This window comes from Manacus candei, unplaced genomic scaffold, assembly GCF_025592945.1.
Source record: "Manacus candei isolate 608988 ecotype Guabito, Panama unplaced genomic scaffold, ASM2559294v1 h1tg000034l, whole genome shotgun sequence".
Taxonomy (NCBI): domain Eukaryota; kingdom Metazoa; phylum Chordata; class Aves; order Passeriformes; family Pipridae; genus Manacus; species Manacus candei.
In genome coordinates, this window is record NW_026138082.1 from 13,083,920 (window position 1) to 13,100,783 (window position 16,864).

Here is a 16,864-nt window from a genome sequence, read left to right on the forward strand (position 1 = left end):
GCAAAACCCTACACAGTCTTATAGACTTAGCTTACATCGAAAAATTAGACAATTAATCTGTGTAAGTTCTGAATGTGACCAAAACCGTAAAGCACTCACAGCAATTATCAACCAACTTCCCTTCTTTATGCTTCTTGGGCTGCACACACTCCATCTTTTTTCCACCAGAAAATATAGATCTTCAAATACAAGCATAAATAATGAGAATATAACAACAAAACAAGAAAAAGGCCTCTGAACTCAGCTGGAGAATGAGGTTGTTGCCTCCCCAGCAACAAGATGGTGTTGATCAGCTTGCCTTTCTGTGAGGCAGCTGCTCACAGCTTCTGCTAAGCTTTGCACTCAGTATGGGACATGGAAGAGAGGAGACAGCGGTGCTGGGATAGGAGTCTGGAAACAGGGAATATTGTAGTTCGTATTACGGTGCGGAAGGAGCCGAGGAAGGAAAATGCAACCAAGCCAATTGATTTGTGACTCACTGACACTGTCTATTTTATTTGCCTTGTTATTGGCCTGTGCACATTTGATGATCTCTGTCTTTTGGTCTTCTTCCACGTACTCCCACTGCTATGTAAGATTTCCCATGCATTCAACAACCCAGATGTTTCTCCTCCACCGACTGTCTTCCAATTTGACTGAGCAACTCCTGTGATTAACAGGCAAGAGATAGACAAACAGTGTGCATTTTCAGTAACAAATTCTGCAACTCACTGAAAACTAAATTTTCATTAAAATATTTTTAAACATTTAGTTAGTAGATGACTGATTTGGCATCTACTATTTTTTAAAATTTTTGTATGTAATCATATTTAGAGAAATTGAAATTCTATGATGAATTATCAAAGTCCGTTACAGAATCTCTGCCTTTTAATACTAAGTAACAGAAAGATTGCTCATGTGTATCACTGCCTGGGGAGATACAGGAACAGGCAAAGAAAGCAAGTGGAATATAGCTGTAGCTGGCTGTGCTCATGTAATCCAAATATTTAATAGCCAAATGTTTCTAACAATAAAAAAGCAATAGCAATCTAGTCTGTATCAAAGGATATATTTGAACTCCCTGGGAAAGTTTTGGCTTAAGTTTATGAGGTATGTGTTAGTCGAAAAGAAATACACAAAAAAGGTAAATTTGTTCTGAACTATTTTACCAACAAAGAGGAGGGGAGGGTGCAGGAATGACCTACACAGTTCTGTACTTTGTTCTTGAAACAAGCAGAGTAACTTCCTTCAAAGCACATGCTGTGAACTGCACAGTCTGTGAGAAGAGCCCAGGCCTGCCCAGATACTCAAATCAGCTCATCCTGCCCAACTGGAGTCACATCATGTCAGTGGACACATCAGCTTAACACACAAAGCAGTGATAAGAATGTATTCATCCAGCTGAGAGAAAAGTGCAGTATATCTCTCTGTGTCATTTTCTTCCATGTTCTTCAAACACAGTTACATAAACCCAAGCCACATTTCCCTCTTACTATGTGGCAAATATAATCCTCTCTCTAATAAAATAATAATAAAAAAATCTACATCTGAAAAAACATGTTAAATAATTTGCAGGCATGATTAATAGTTCTGCTGACTAGTAAAAATCTGGTTAGAGCAGCTAGAGTATGACAGATTTTTAGGAGCAGGGTAAAGTTTGTTTGATTCTCTGGAACTGAGTGTCCTCAGCTGAACCTACCAGCCCTTTGCTGTGTGAGGATTATAACTCACGCTGCAGTTGGATCAGCCTCCGTTTCTATTTTTAGTGCAGATCTTGCTCCTTATTTAGTCCTGATTGCATAGCCAGAACTGCATTCTCAGCAGCTCAGTGAAAAGCCTGCCTGTTCCATTTTATAACTTTTCCAGACAAAGAGATGGGATGCCGGTAGCTTTCCAAACAGTCTTATTTTAGGAGCTTGGAACATGATACAGTCCAAAAACCCAAGGGCCACATGAATCCCTGCTGAAACACTATAGACTTTCCTGTAGTTTTACACAGCAAGAATTTGGCTGCTTCTAAGTTAACTGAGATATTTAAAAAAAAAAAAACCAAAACAAAACACACCGAAAAAAAAGAAAACCCACCAAACAACCAAAACCAAACCCCCAAATCCCCAAAAAACCTTCTTCACCCTAAATGCTAAAAAGATTTTTATTGAAAAAGTAATATACATCTGGATCAAATTCTCCAGAAAACATTTTATCCTCCTCAGATTCATAATTTATAAATCCAATTCATGGAGGCAACTACTAGCCAAAAAAGAATTAAACAAGGAAAAATGGAAAATGTTGGTTTAAAAGAATCTCTTAGCAGGGATGACCACACAGAAGTAATTTTCTGCCACTCAATTAAAACCATAAGAACATTCTTGGTTTTGAACAAAGTTTTCCCAGTACAGCAAGGAGTTTCTGTAATTCTGTCGCAATCAGCTACAATGCTTCACCTTCACTTCTAGGATTCGTTTCTGGAATATCTCCTTAATCAAAGATACTTAGTAAGTTATATTTCCATGTTTTGCAAGTAAGCGCATGACTAAAAACCAAGATTAAGATGATCAAGGCCACTGTGAGGCTGTAACCATACAAAATATAAAAAATCTACACTGATACTACATGTAAAATACATTTTTATCTACATGTACTGAAATACAATGTCAGTAATGGATCTTGTTTCCACGTGTGAGGATACTTTGCATCTTACCATACAGTGAAATTACACATACGTACAAACAGGTCTTTTATTCCTAACTCGAGATAGTTATATCCTTGTATGCACAGACCTCTTCTTAGATGTAATCCTAAATCCTTGCTGTCCCAACCTGCCACAGATTGCTAAGGAATTGTTATGCTGGTCAGGCAGTGGTCACTGAATTCTCCCGTCTTTATTGTACATGTAAGGATATCCAGCACTCCTCCTGTACTGGGGAGATTGATTGCAGACGGAAATTACCCTCAACTGCCCTTGTATTCAGGCTGTTGACTAGTCCTTTCATGCCACACTGGGAACACAAAGGCAGATTTAAAGAAAATTAACTGGAGGGGTAAAGAATGAAAATCAGTGAAGAGAAGGATGGACTAATATATTCTCATTGTAAATTCAGTAATTTAATTAGCCCCCAGTCAAACACTGGACAAATAACAAAGCCAATACAAAACAGAAGGGCCATAAAAATTATGTATTCAGCAGGTCTGCATTTGCATATTCTGTGTTCCCCAAATATCCTACTGATTCTGTGAAAATGGAGAATATTTCAAATACATGAAGTCAAGTTCTGTATCTTGATTTAAATGACAGGCTTGAGAGAGAGAAGTTGAAAGCCACAAGAAGTGCTAAAGATCACTATCTGGAAGGCAGGAGGTTAGAAACTGAAAGAACTGGAAGTCATTAACTGAAAACAAAAGACCCAAGTATTTGAAAGCTTGTTCATCCTAGCAGTTCTCAGAAACATTGCACTCTTGTGCCCGAAGGGGAGACTACTGAAATTTGGGTATTTGAAATATGGACTGTATTGGCTGTGCTTCTCAGTGTGACACATAAAATTGAAACACATTTAGAAAAATATAATACAAAAATACTGGCACCAAGGTGTCAATGTGTAAATCGAGGCAATGAAATCGTGACGTGTGTGCCTACAAATTAGGAACAAAAATTTACACATGACCATTCTGACAGAAAGGTATTTAGGAACAGAGTTTTATTCTCAAAAAGCCACCCAGATCTATTTTTTTTTTTAGGATTACACTGAAAGAGGCTGAACTGCACATGAAATCATTCAGAAAATGCCTAAAAATGTAACAAAGCCAGAGACTAAGATAACTTCTTTTGAGCCCTTTTCAAGAAGGGGTTTTTGAGCTGACACATGAAAGAGAAGTCCAGGAAGCTGATACTGAACTGCAAGGGTCCAAGACATAGTGTGGAAGTCTGTATACCTTTATGAGCCTGTACCATATTCCAGGAGGCTTGGAAAAGTCTTCCACAGGGAGAATCTAGCATGGAATCATGACAAGATTTTCTCTAGCAAGCCTCTGGCATGAATTTTCTTATGAAACACCATAGCATAGTGCAAAAAGTATCAAATTACCTACAACTATTCTGGACATAATTTTTAATAAAAAAAGTGACTGCTGAATCCATTTGGAAGAAAAGCTGTTCTAAGTGTATATAGCTTTGTTTGTAATTCAATACTATAAAGAGTATCCGAACAAATTATTAGTATTTCATGTCTGATGTAATAAGTGTTTTTGTATTTTCAGTTAAGAGTGACCAATTCTGTGTTTTGAATTAGGAAATCTGCATAACATTAAAATAAATTACTCAAGTGCCATTTGAAATCAAAATGAAGTAGGTCACTTTGAAGTCAGCTTTGATGGGCAGTTTTGTTGTTGGTGTTGGGTTTTTTTTCAAATGAGAGCACGAGTCTGTTCCCTCAGCACCACTTAATCACTGGTAACTTTCATGAAGAGCAAACAAAAGGCCTCTTTTATTTATCCATTATGTTCCTAAGAGGTGAGAACAGCTTGATGCAAATGAAAATCATTAAAGCATTCTGCACTACCATTAACTGTCTGAATATCCGTCTATGCAAATGCAGCACATTACCCAGTGAAACTGCAGCCTCGTGACCTTCCGCATTGAAAATCTATGCCTTATGTCTCTCTTAAAAGTTAAAATGCTCTCTCTGACGTGCCTTTCTATAAGTGCCAGGTTTGGACAGGCATGATAATGGAGTGCAAGCCATTACACAGAAACACATTCAGTTTCAGATACCCCTTCACCTCGTTACCCTGACTGGGCAAGGGATAACATCAGATATATCTGATTTGCAACAATGCTACAGGACAAATAATAAGCTAAAATGTGATTGCTCAGATATAATCCTGCATGCAATTACACCCATAACTTCACTCAAATGAGTAGTTCCATTTAAGACACAATGAACATATAATAATGCAAAACTGTAAGTGGTTTGTAGGATTAGAGGCCTAATTAGATATAAAACCTACTGACCTAATTCTTCAGAACTTTGTCCTTCGTGTAGCCATTTATGCCCCACATGAACAGTGCACAGAACACGGCTATTCTCACTGCGTATCACACCACCTGATTGAAAAAGATGGGTGAATGTATGAACTAGAGAGTTTACTCCCTCAACAGCAGTATCTGGCAACAGAAATGTACCACAACTCCTGCCTTCTTAAGAGCTTGAACCAGAGACATATTTATGACAGCCCAGACAGCAGGTTATGGAAGGACATTTACTGCTGTTCAGTCTGTCTCTTTCCTTGGCAAAATTTAGGTCAGGCACAAATTTGCACCTGCTGCCTAAGAGCTTTTCTAGAACTAAGTCTTGGCAGGGGTTAAGGACATCTCCCCCTCCTTTGGGACACATACTTTTGTTGCATACTTTCATGTAGCTGCAGAGTAGTTAGGACACTGCATTATTAAACAGTAGCTGAATCAGGCAACAGTAAATCGGATTCTAGGTTTTCCTTTGCTTGAAGGACACCAAACCAGCCTCTCCTGTCTCACAGACCTGGCACATTCCTAGGAGAGTGCCCCCATCAGCAGGTGGTTGCATGTAAAGCATCTCTTACCTTCAGTTCAGAATTCTGCCAAGCAGTGCTGAGGATTGGAAAACTTAGAGGCCAAAAAGAGTAAGGAACCTTTAACTTCCTAGGCCTTATACAGCTTGCATACATGGTACAGAGTGCAGGACTAAGGACTCTTAAGCAGGGGCCCTTATTACTCATTTATTTGAAAGTTATGAAAAGTAAGTAATGTGTTTCAAGGCCAGGCTGGACGTGGTTGTGAGCAACTTGATCTAGAGGAAGGTGTCCCTGTCCATGGCAGGGGGCTTCAAACTAGATGATGCTATAGGTCCCTTCCAAACCATTCTGTGGTTCTATTTGAAGCACTGGGAAAAGAAAGAAATCAGTGGAACTGAATACCCCTAAAGTCTTGTTCTGAATTTGGCAAATTGGCACATTTTAAAAACCTCATCTGAGACACCGCTGCTCTGCCTATACCATTTAGTAAAATGGTACCAAGGAACAAACCTGAACACCAGGTTGCTCATCACCCTGGCCATTAAGCTGCCAGTGTGTTGTGGGGCAGCTTGGGACCAAAACAACAACTGCCACCTGAAGCAGCACTCCCATGCTGCTCAGGGACAGCATCTGGAAGCAGGGGGACGCAGTGGTCTCTATAGCCATTTTTTATTTCTCAGTATAAATGCAATATAAGGTAGGGAAGATTACAAAGGAACCAAGGAGGAAATTACGAATTCTACCGTCGTTCATACCAAATAACTTGGAATTTTTAAACCTTTGAAGTAGCAGTGTTATCATTTTATAAATTATTAAATTAAAATAAGCTTAAAAAGTTTTGAGTTTCTTAGGGACACAGAAATAAATTATGCTAACAACAATACAATATTTACTGAAAAGTTGTGTCTCTAACATGCTCATTCATCTCCTTTTCTGTCAGAACATGAGAAATAAAATATATGTTTTCAGGTAATGCACTTCATTCCTTTGGCAACTACTTCTGTATTTTCACTTTATCTGAGTGAAATTTACTTCTAAACAGAACTATTTAATTTAAAAAATGCTAATACTTTCAAAGTGTGATAAAAGATAAGAGCTACTCAAAATAAGCTTGAAAAACATGGATGCTGCTGATTTCCTTTGTTTAAAAAAAGTAATTTCTGAACTACTCCAGGCAAAAAGCAATTCTGTGCCAGTCAGAAAAAGAAGAAATTAGGGAACTGACTAGTAATCTTGTGCTGGTACAAGAGAGAGAAACTCAGATTACTGGTATTGAAAGTTTGATTACAAAACAGGTTGCAGCTAAAACATGGTCTTAAAACATATATTTTTTTTCTCCAATAGCAACTAAGAAAAGGGGGAGATTCTTCATAAGAAATCCAATTTCCTCTTCAAACGAACACATATTAGAAAATCTTACAATGCTTTTGAAAGCTTATTCATTACAGCACAAAAATGCAGTCTCATTTTTAATGTGTACCTAAAGATTTACCCAGAATAGCCACCATAACTGCTATCTTTAGACAACAATCAAGAAAAAAATCAGGGGGTGCAGAAAAGGTATTATTTAATGAAAGACAAACCCACTTTTCTCAAAGCACAAGAGACTGTGGCACTGACAATTCTTGTTTCAAATGCCCAGTCCTAACACTTCATTTCAGAATGCTACAGTATTGCAGACAAGGCCACAACTACATTTGATTTACTGACTATCTTCTGTTTCCTTTTAAAGATAAAGAATGTGTTTAAAGCTGACTGTGAGAATGTGATCCCTTCTTGGAAGGTTCTCTTCCTTCTCTGAACAATGTGAGACTCTTTCAAAGTTATTTTTACAGCATAATCATTTCTTATTTTTCCCTTTGCATTAGTACTTTCACATGACAATTACTTTTTTTTTAAAAAGCATCATCCTAATGCGAACACACTACTTAATTATTACAGTTTAAAAATTAAATAGGGCAAAAGCCTCAGTCTTGTCCTCAGAAAAACAGCACAAAATACTGTCTCCACAAAATAGCTTAAAGAGTAGCACAGGAAAAGGAAGGTGGAGGTGCCATGGGTGAGGAGGCTGGAATATGGTATAGTACTTAATCACAGATTTTGAGGACAGCGTTGTTTCATTTCACTGCCAAGTCACCAAGTTTCTGCTTTTGAACGAAAACAAGCATCACTGATTTTCTAAGTAAAGCAGATGCAAGATTACTGAAGACACAGGAGGAAACTCGCATCATATTATAACAGAATCCAGTCTCAGTTGCTCAACTGCACAGCTTCCAGAGAGAACATACCCAATTTCTGTACTTGACCAGGTGTCCATAAGCAGCACAGAGGATTTTCCTCTGAAAAAACTGGAAACAGAATCATGGTACCTTACCTTCCAATCTTCCCTAACTTCAGTTAACACATCACATTAGATTAGCAGATCTAATGCTAATCTATGAATTTGTTTTCTTCCCAAGTTTGCATCTCCAGTGGTAGCTATCTCATGCTTTGAGACATAAAATGATCAATATATTGGTATGAAAATTAATTTTGTTTGCAAGACTCCAAAATTGTTGAGGTAGATCTGTGTGCTGATGGGGTCCACATTTTCAGTGTCATATTTTAGCAGATACTACAAGAATTGGTAGATTATAATAGTAATAACATAGTCTCAAAATAATAATAATAATAATAACAACAACAACAACATAATAACATCATCCCTTCAATGTGAGCACTGGGAAAAAAGAACATTATCAGAAAGTGCTCAATAAGTGAACATTTTTGAAACCAGGTTTCAGTAGCCATAAAATTAGTTGTTTAAACATCTAGATAAGAGCACTACCCCTGAAATTACATTGAACTTAATTTCAGTCCAAGCAAGCATGAAAATGTGAGCCTTAAAGGACAAAAGAATACTAGACAATACTTAGCTTACAATAAAATGAACACCACCACTTTCCCCAAAAGTCAAAACAAAATACACAATCCAAAGGAAACTTTTAGATATTACATAACTCGATTTTTGGAAAGCATATGGTTCTCTCACGAAACCTCAAAAACCACTCCAAATGTACGGGATAGATTACAATGCAGAACAGGAGGTCCAACGACACAAGGACTGGGTAAAAATTCTGAAGCTTAAGAAAAACAGTGAATAATGCAGGGCTCAGGATGAAACTGTGAAAACTGACAGAAAATAAAAAAATCCCAGGATAGAGGACAAGTAGCAATCTATCTATTCATGTGGTGCCACAGGAACTGTTGTGAGGCCTTGTTTTATTTGACAGCTTCATTAATTCCCGAGAGGCTACAATGTGGACATCTTTGAGAGCACTGAGATACCTCAAAGTAAATTAGTGAGGCTAAAATGCAGTCAGAAAACAGTAAAATCAAACTGACCACAAGAGAAAGCAAGTTACTGCAATAGAAAAGTCTAAGAAATATTCTGGAACAGATTCTGGAATATATTCAGTAGGACGGAAATACCCCAAAGGCATCATATTTGTAAAGGATCTAAGGATAACAAGCAAGCAGAAACTACAAATAGATTTGTAACAGAGTACCAACAAAGAGACTAATTTAGATTCTACTTGCATATGTAAGCACTGTATCCTGGAGCAGGAAGGTAACAGTTTCTCTTCCTTCAAGCTTCTTGGTGGACCAAACATTAATACTCCCAAGTAATTAATTCTGTCCTACGAATGGAGGTCATATGGATGCCTGGACATAAAACATAAATTCTTCATACACGCTCCTTACAACCATGTCTGGAATTCACCAATGAGTTGTAGGCATATCACAAGAAATATCTATGCAAATTTGATGGAATTCACATAAAAATAGCAGAAATTCTTTGGGAGCTGGAAAGAATAAAAAGCAAATGCTACAAACCTAAACAAGTGTTAACTTACTTGCTTAAGCTAAGCAAATAAGAAGTTCAAAATTTTTTTTTAAGTCAGGTTGATCTGGAAAATTATTGCAAAGGAACAAACATCAAGAAGGAAAAATAATTATCTGAGATGATAAAAGGTTATATATATATATATATATACACACACATAACTAGTAACCTAATTTAGACAATAGAGAAAGCCTATAGTGAGTTCTAAACTAGAGGTAATTGTCCTAATAGAAAAAAATATAGCAGGTATCTGAAACTGCAGTATAATGTATACATTCATATATGACAGGGACCAATACCAACAGAGATGGACAAAATATTTAATGGAGCTCTGCCATCTCTAAGCTAATCTTAAAACATTTTAAGTTTACTCTTATAGCAACACTCTTCTTTCCTTTTGGATAACAGATGGCTGTTTGTGATCTACATATTGCACTGAGGCTTCTTTCACTTTGTCTGATGCATGAATGAGGAATGCCTCCCATAAGTCGGACTACATGGCAGAAAAAAACATAGCATCTAAAATTAAATGGCTTTCACTACTTACCATCCAGCCCCATTTCCGTGATTCATTCACAGAAACACATTTCCCATTTTAAAACAACAAAAATTCAAACAGTAACCACATACTCATGTATATTTTGCTACATAAGTTATAGAAGACTGATAGGGCTTTTGGCAGTTATAGTACTTGAAAATTTTCCATTATGACATCTTTCTAATTACTTATTATTTGAACCATTCGGACTAACTCTCTTCACACCAGACATATTTCCCAATGGAGAGTTTCAACTAAATGCTTTGGCTATTTATCAGAACTAGAATATGAAAAATTATGTTTTACTTGCCTGTTGAAAAACAATTCTTAAAACCATGTACCTGAGCTGCACTGTATAGAGTAGACATTTCAGAGTTTGGTAGGGACTGGCAGTTTTCTTGTTAAAATAAACCAATTACTTTAATTTTTTTAAAAAAGCTATTCAAATGCTCAGTCTCTTTTCCTTGTATACTCCACTACTTGCCAGTAACACCGTTGAACATACCAATCCCACAAACAGTATTAATGTTGAAATGTTATTATATGTCATTACACACTGTTTCTTCTGTTAAGTCCATACCCAACTTCTATAGTCATTAGTCTAAAGCACTAGACAGCAGGCTTTTAAATTATGCTGATTCAGCAATGGCACTCAAAAAAACTACTTTAGCACTACTCAATTATCTAAGACTTAATTCATTCTCATCAAATTTCATCTACGGAATTCTCATTTTCATACATACAATCCCTAAACATCACTCATTATTATACTGTCAACTGTTCCCTAACAATGTGTGTGTTCTTACACTAAACTGAATTCCTTATATAAATATTTTACTCTTGATAGTAGGTAATTTTCCAAGCATGGAAGGGAACCTCAATCCCTTCTTGACATGTAGAATTCTGTCAGCAAAGAGCAGATCTGGAATCTCATCTTTACAATTAAGTGCTTACTGTCCATTTTCTTACAGGTTACATATGTTGCTTCTCAGTTAAATACACTTTCTCAATTTTTTTTAAAAATGGCATAGTTCTACAATGTTATACATTTAATTATTTATTAATTTTTACATTTCAGTTTATCCAATTTTCTTGAATACTTATGCATTTTCCTGTATATACATTCAGTGACAAGTTTTTCTTATACAAGGCAACAGCAAGACCTGAAAATGTTGGGAAAAAAATCATTATTTAAAAAAAAAAAAACCAAACAACAAAAAAACACCAAAAATTGAGTAACTTTCAATCAAAGCTTCTGTTTGAAATATAAGTTGCTAAATGCAAATACAACCCAGGAAACAAAAATGTTCAAAGGTGATTTGCATTTTCATATAAACATTATGTATGTGAATCTGTATACATTTACAGATATGAACATACATGAGGCCACAATGCATGTTGTAAAAGGGTTGCATTTTGCACTACAGTCAAGATTTTCTGAAACCGAAACCTGTGCAATATCTATGGTATACAATGTGGTTTGTACCATGATGATGAAAACTCATTTATCCTAATGGCTAAATTGTCTGCATTGATTAGAGGAACCCACTATTGAAATGTTCAGGGATCTACATGCAATCCTGCTAGAAGATTTAATAATCAGGTGCAGTCAGATGTGATTACCAGCAAACATCACAAAATCCTTTTCATAATCTCATCAATCTCCATATTAAAACTTGCTGAATGCTCTGCCCTGCTATTTTCACTGAGAATAAATTAATTCCTCTATTGGCTAGAAACCTTCTTTCATGGCAAGTTAATGTCCACTTTATATCTCATCATTCTACATCGACACTGTTCTTAGGCTTACTTATTCTTCCTTAACTCCAAAGTTATGGATCTTGTATAAAATGCTGTTCTGCTTCAAGCTTAAGGTTACTAGTAACTTTTATTTATATGCTAACTAGCATTGCACTAAGGACATTAAATGAGCAGACTCTACCTGTAGCCAACTTCCAGTTTTATAGTCCTTCTTTCAACACAATCCACCATAATTTCCCATCAGCAATTTTCTTATGTTATGCATCCTCCTTCATTTCTCATAGGGTACTATATTGAATCATTTTATGAAGTAAAGATTAAATTTGACTGTGGTAGTGCTAGGATGATGGTTGGACTAGCTGATCTTGAAGGTCTCTTCCAACCATGATGGTTCAGTGATTCTGTGAAATTGACTTAAATTTCCTTTGTCAATAAATTATTTTATTAAAAAAATTACACAGTTATCCGAACAAATCTAATGTTACTACACCAAAGATATATTTCTTTTTTTTACTTCTATGCCTCTGCACACCCTATGTTACAATTTGTTTCATATGTCCCACACAATGCACATAACACTTCCATGGGCTCTCCTTCAAAGACATTTGTTTTTTTCCAATCATGACACCATTCTTGCTCTGATAGGTTTATTAAGTCTCAGCCAAAAGACTGCTTTGATACTTCTTATATTTTCATAATTGAGAATTAGGTTAGTTTTGCCATCACGTTTCTAGTGACAAGACACTGTTGGTGTAACGCTGTTGATTAAACGTGTGACTGCCCTGGTTCTGACAGAACCTGAATGCACTACACTTCAGAACCTATTGCCTAGCCTATATCTATTAATTGAGAATGAAAATAAATAAATAAACCTCATTAATTAGGACCTTAAGCACTTTTGCGGACTAAGAGGATGACTTCTTGCACTGAGTCACATCTGAGGAACATCTAACATGAGACTATGGATTGTCATACGTGGCAAAGTACATACAGGTTTGGCAGTCCACAACTACACAGCATAGTACCAAATATTTCAGTCTGAAGATTTAGACTTTTTTCATTCACTTAGTCTGTGGGCATATTGGGAAATAAACTTCCTGTGTAATGAAGACAATCTGACTGTTTAGGTTAGGATACCAACTGGATGGTTCATATATTACTCCTGGTCTGTGTGCCCAGGTTTTCTCCCTGGGCACAGAAAAACATCGTGTTTCTGTCATCTGAAAAATCAACACCTGAAAATATGTGTCACCCTCAGCCCTCATTCTGAAATATAGTTTGGATAAATCCAGGGCACCCTCATACTGAGAGAGCACTCCAAGATTTCAGATCATAGATTTCAGAAATACTGAACATCCTTGAAATCAATAAGAACTGAAACACAGATTCTTTAGTTGCTTTTGAAAGTAAGATGTACTTTTAGAAATTTTACCTTTGTCTCATAGTCTAAACTTTTATCACCAAATTCTGTTGCACTCTGCTACTGTAATTAGATATTTGAAAAATGTGGCTCTTCCCTTGGCCCCCATCATCTTTAGTCACTAGATGATTCTGTGTCTGCTCATATTTGCATTTATAATTTTTCTGTGAACTGTGATACCATTTTGTGACCAATTTTTTTAAGTAGCTACACAGTAAGCATTAAGGAAAAACAGAAATGGTCGTGCCTTTTGTTTAAAAAAAGGCAAACCTATATTGATTTTACTCTATAGAGAAATTCTAACTTAAAAGACAGTCATCAGTTATGGTTATAACTAATACTATTAATACGCAAATTTTGATTGTACAGCTGTTTAGCTGTGCATGATTAAAACCAGTTATATATTCAAGCTTGATTATTTTCATGCAAATACATGGCTGGCTAATGGGGAGAAAAGCTGCTGCTTAGCAACTGGATGAACAGAGAAAGGGGGTGACTTGCTTTATAACAGAAAACTGGATGAAACCTCAGAGAGAGAACATACAGTGTTTGGAGTTACCAGGGAAAATGGGTGGTAGTGCTCTCTAACCGGGATGTTTCCTTTTGCAATTATTGATATTGTAGAATGGCAGTATTTTCAGGTAATAAGAGTGTAAACTACAAGAAAATTTACATATCATACATCTATATGCACATGTGCATGAGCAACACGTAAAACAACTGCTAAAGACAAACACTGACACACAAGTTGATATGCAGGAAATACAGAAACAGGCTTTGTGTGTCTCATCTACCGTAAGGGTTAAACTGATTTGCAGACTTCAGCAACTTCAGCTACCACAAGCCAAGACTTCTGGAAGAAGTGTTCTCTTTTTATTCCTGCTGATCCAACTCAGCCCCTGCACTGCCTCCTTCTCCGTGCAAGCACAGGCTTCCACACCCAAACATAATGAGGCAGACTGAGGAGGACTTGATCTAAGTTAAAATTAACTCACAGTTTTTAGTGGGATCACTTTTACCTGGCTCAGTTTCCAAATCAAGTCTCTTGTGCAGCTATTCAAATGCTTGCACTGACATGAGGAGGAAGGCAGGGGACCTCCCGTGACAGTGCTGACTCAAACCTTTTCTGAAAATACAGTCTTACCATGGTGTGACCCTGCAGACGAATTTATTGACTTGACTGCAAGATGACTATGAAAGCAGAAGTGAGCTGTAAGAAATGAAGGGAAACTGAAAAAGCACAGCTCAGAAAGCATGTGAGTTCCACAAAAATGTCTGCATGGCTATAAAACTACCACTTGGATTAAGCTATTTACATCAAAAAGGAAAGTCACACCATTTTTTTTCTGAGAGTAACACTCAATACTTTCAGAAATCAATTCATACCTCATATGAACAACAAACTGGCTCTAAGATAGGTAGTGACTGTTCTCATCTCAGTTCTGCTGCCTTCTATTTGCACAAGCTCTTCCTAATTCAAAGCATGGTTCTCTCTGATTTAATAAACAACATAAAAATTTTTGTAATTAAATAGAAGACTCTGAATGACGTGCTTTAGTGAATCCTGCTTTATGCTCCTAAAAAGTTAGTTAATCTTTCTACGTTATTCTGTTGTGGGCAATTGCTTTCTCTTCAGCAGGACTACCAGGTATGAACTTGTGCCTACACCTCACACACCGCAGTCATTTAGGAGAAGCCAGAATCCACCAGTAGCTTAAATGTCTTTGTTTATACATCAACCCAGCTGAGGGGCTGATACACATCATGTTCTGCTGCCTATGTGTATGACGACAGACAGTAGCATATTGGTATCCCCTAGCACATAAGTGGACTGCTGATGTATCTTCAGCTCATGCAGGAAGAGGCACCAGAGCAAAAGTGCCACTGTTCAAAGGTATTAAGGCGTCAGTGAATTACACAGTGGTGGGAGGACACAATGCTCAAGAAGTCAAGATGATCACATGAACAGAAAGAAAACAGAGCACAGAATGGAGAAACACAAGAACTGTTATTGCCCCTACCGAGTCCTATGGAAAATTAGGGAAATGTATTAGTGAAGCAGCAGTACAAAATGTATTCAAATAACAATAGTTGGAGATGGTGTTTGTTAACAAGCTTCACCAGTAAGCTTCTAGTGATTTATTAGCTTTTGTGAAATCTAAGTATTCATAAGAGTATTCTTGCAGTTGCAAAGGTTCTCTAAATATTAGCTTTGCAAATGCAAACAACTGTCAAAAATTAAAGTTGTAACTCAGCTATTCTTTAGATACAATGAAAATACTTTGTATTTCAGCCCTATTTCAACCAATGACTTCTGTGACTCAAGATTTCTTAATGACTTGGTAGTTGGATTTTTCTTCTGTTAGCATAAAATGAGTTTAAAGATGAAAACAGATGTGAGCTAGAGAAAATAAACAGCTTACAAAGAAAGAGTAGGAAACCAGTTACTCTTGAGTAGACAGGCAAGCTTCCTGTTCATTACAATGAAAAAATGAAGGGTAGCAACTGGCTGACCTGTCTTTTGTTCAAATCTAAACCCAAAACATATGTAACCAAAATGTGAAACATGTGTTCTACATATTGGACTTGTGTCAGGTTTTATAGATCTGTACATTTGCCTCATATTATCCACTCCTGCACGCACATGTAACAGCACCATTCTGAGGGAGCGTGAGAGTATTTGGCCTTTTAGCAGGCTCATCTTCCACCCTGCCAACTCTTTGGATATTTGCTGTGGATTGATTTTTTTTTTCCCCGAATCCTCAGCCCTGAAACAAAGAGACTGCAAAAGGAATCTTAAACCTAAACTCAAGGGTTTTGCTATCACTCTAAATAAAAACATGCACGAGAGCGCAGCAAAACCCAAAACAAGCTCCAGTACAGACCACGGAGCACTCCGAGGGCTGCGGCTGCCGCGGGGCCGACCAGCCCGCAGGAGCAGGGGGGCCGCGGCCCCGCCCCCCCCCGCTCCGCCGCAGCGCGCCCGGCCCGGCCCCGCCCCCCCCCGCGCGCTCGGCCCCGCCACCAATCGCCACCGCCCCTCCATGGCGCCGGCCCCGCCCCCCGCGAGCCGCGCGCGGGGACAGTCACAGCCCGAGCGGGCGCGGGCGGCCGCGGGAGCGCTGCTGCTCCGTTCCACTCCCGCCACCCCCGACCCCTCCGCAGTCCCGGGAGGTGACCGCGTTTCTCTCCTCCCCCCCCATCTTTTAGGTTGATTTTTTTTGTGTGAGTGTTGTTGGCCCCTGCGGCGTGCGGAGACTCACCTCGCCGCCATCCAAAATGGCGGCCGACCCAGCTTAACCCCGTCGTGTCCCGGCAGCGCTGCCTCCCCCGCCCCGACGCGCCATCCGCGGCTCGGGATTCCGCAGCCTCGCCCCCAGCCCGCGCGGCCGATCGCCGAATTACCGAGGTCCGCCCTCCCTCCCTATTCTGCCACGGGGGGAAGGGAGGGGGTAGCATTGGAAAGATTTTCCCCCCTGCTCCCACGCACGCTCGCGCCCCGCCCGCCGAGCCCACACGAAAGGCTGAGGGGGGGGGGCGTGTGTCTGTATCGGGGAGTGAGTGACACCTCCCTCGCTCGTTGCGCCAGCCGCCACAACACACGGCCCATCCACCCCGCCCCCCCATTGAGTTCCCGCAATGGTTGCGTCCGTGACGACATCATCATGGCAACAGCAGCTGCCGCCCGGGGCCGGGGCGCCGCCGCCGCCGGGGCGTCCGGGGGGGACAAGCG

At 38.7% G+C, this 16,864-nt stretch overlaps 1 long non-coding RNA gene across 1 annotated transcript; it reads right to left on the bottom strand.

Annotated features, from left to right (window-relative positions):
• Positions 1 to 508: 508 nt before the first annotated feature.
• On the bottom strand, positions 509 to 16,530 carry LOC127473089 (uncharacterized). Its single transcript, XR_007905268.1, has 2 exons — positions 16,395 to 16,530; positions 509 to 646 (listed from the first exon to the last, which is right to left on the bottom strand). It is a non-coding gene; the product is annotated as an uncharacterized LOC127473089 (long non-coding RNA).
• Between the last annotated feature and the right edge of the window lie 334 nt (positions 16,531 to 16,864).